We start from the raw sequence: 2,805 nt of genomic DNA on the forward strand, positions 1-2,805 counted from the left end.
CCTTCCTCCATCCTTCCTAACTTCCTTCCCCACCAAGTTGTAAAGTTCATTTTCAACATATTGTCTTGTACATCTCATTTTTACAATGGCTCAACCTGTATCTTTGTTTCGGCTTATTCACATTTTTAATTAATGTTTTTTTATTGTGAAAATACTGTACAGAGGGGTTACAATTACATGAGCAAGGTAATGAGTACATTTCTTATCAAGCATTGTTGCCTCCTCCTTTGTTTCCCCTTACCATCCTGTTGTATCAGGTTGGTTGCCTCAAGGTGATTGGGAATTTAAGAGCAAAATGTTTCATGACCATCTTTGTAATTTATACTCAGTGCAATAAATCCCTGGTCAGGAACTATGCTGTATGCAGAATGTGATGCTTGAGAAAGTATTCCTGAAAACCAGAGCTACTGAGATTTGCAGCTGTTTCCAGGGAAGGAATGTGAGTTCACTACTGGAGGAGATTCTATTCCTCTGAGGAAAAAAAACACAACCACTTATTCTCCCTCCATGGAAGAATGAGGGTGTATGTTCCAGAAGAGCTCTGCTGAAGGGGTTCTCTCCACGCACATACTTTGTGGCCCCCAGCCTTCTTTACGTTTGATCATTGTCCTCATTCCTCATGTAAAGCTATTTGTGCTAAAATTGGCTTTTTATGCTTTGCAAACCTAGTTGCTGTGTTATTGATGTCATTCTAAAATCCTAATCTTTTTATGCATGATCTTTAGAGCTGGAGGGGTAGGGAACTGAAGAAGTTATTGACAACCTACTCATCGTCATTTATTCTGTGAATGTTTACTAAACACCGCATCTTAAATATTGTACTAGAAATAAAGGATACAAAGATGAACACATATCTTCTTTTCTAATTAGAACACATATTCTATTACAACATATATCTTCTATTTTAGAGTAGGTTTAAAGGAAATGGACACATAAACAAACCTTTGTTTGAAAAATTATAATCAAACATGACTGAATAATCAGTGAGAAACAGAAAAAGTATAAAATTCAAAGGAAGTAGGAAGTGATTTGGAAGAAATCTGTAAGATACTCACTTGATTTTTTCATTAATACTTTATAATTATACATATTTATGGAGTAGAATCTGATGCTTTGATTCATGGACACATTACATATTAATTGAATCAAGATAGTTTCCATATATCATGTATTTATAATTTCTTTTTGGTGAGAACATTAAGGCATATTTTATTGTTCTGCAATATATAAGGTTTTATTAAATATGTGCCCTTTTAGCTCAAATTTAAGAGACCCAAACCTGAGGAAAAGTGGAGACTGGGAAGGATGATCTGAGCAGAGGGATTATTATGTACAAATGCTGGGAGATAAGAAACAAAAGGGAAGTGGGCAATCTTGCTTAACTACACTGGATGATGGGTGTTCAGCAACAGAGGCAGATGGAAAGACATGAAACCTCACCTTTGCTTTCTAAATGTGTCAACCCTGAGTTTCAAATTGATGTTGACAATCTTTATACATCACTGTTAGAGATGTCATATTATGACTGTCAGTATTTGTTCAGGTCTGTGCATACCCCACTAGGATGGGAAGGAAGGTCTAGAAATGAATGATCCTGGAAATTTTCATGTCCAATGTTAATGCCACATCTGGCTGAGGGTTTCAATCTGATTTCAAAATATCATCCCTGGTATTTAATCTATCCCTTAAACATTTCTGCATGAGCATTAACATATGTTTAATCTTAATGCAGAAGTCTTTCCCAATTTAGATTGTTTTAACATAACTATTGAAATATCAACCTTCCAGAAGTTGGTAATATCTAATATGAAAGTTCTTTGTAAATACTTTATCACATGTCTAGTTCTTTTTCTTCCTGACTACATTCGTGCATGTATGCTTCAAAATAAAGAAAAACAGAAGTGTTATGTAATGACAACTTTGAAATGCTAATTAAAAGTTTTCATTCCCAGGAAGGTTGAACTTTAAAAGAAATTTATAAAATCTAACAATCAAACCGCACCACTTCTTAATTAGAGTTCTTGTGAAATTTGTCAAGAAATATGATGGTCTTCTGAAAGGGCAAAATGAGAATTCTGTATGTAGAAATCATAATTATAGCTAAACTGTTCACAGGTCAGAAAATATTCATTATATAAAGTTGCATTAAAATTACCCTTTCATATCCAGCAAACTGTTTTTGTGTAAAATATATCTGTTTACCTACCAAGTACTCTTGTCAAATAGCAGACCCTCTTTTTTCTTGTTTTTTTTTTTTTCCTTTTCAATTCTCCAGTTAACATTGGATAAAGGATATTCACTGTATCTTCCAGATGCAAAAATCTAGAATGTAATCTTTCCTGATTACTAAATACAATTGGAGGTCTCCCATATCCATTTTCTAATTCTTCTCACACTTAATAGTCCAATAGCATCTGAAAATAGTTAGGAAATAATAACTAAATTTGAACCCAAGACTTATTAGAAAAATTCACCGGTGTTTAAAAATTAGAAATTAAGCCAAGTACCTCTGGTTTAAGCTAGTAATCCAAGATACTCAGAAGGCTGAGATCTGAGGATCAGGGTTTAAAGTCAGCCCAGGCAGGGAAGTCTGTAAGATTCATCTCTAAATAACAACCAAAAAGCTTAAAGTGGAGCTGTTACTCAAGTAGTAGAATGCTAGCCTTGAGCATAAAAGCTCAAGGACAGCTCCCTTAGGCCCTGAGTTAAAGTTCTAAGACTAGTACTAAAAATAAAAAAATAAATAGAAATATAAAATATAATGCTTACATGATTCAATTTGGAGCTGATAAATTTATCTTTGTG

Source organism: Dipodomys spectabilis, unplaced genomic scaffold (genome assembly GCF_019054845.1).
Source record: "Dipodomys spectabilis isolate Male_0828 unplaced genomic scaffold, ASM1905484v1 ptg000145l, whole genome shotgun sequence".
NCBI classification, from domain to species: Eukaryota; Metazoa; Chordata; class Mammalia; order Rodentia; family Heteromyidae; genus Dipodomys; species Dipodomys spectabilis.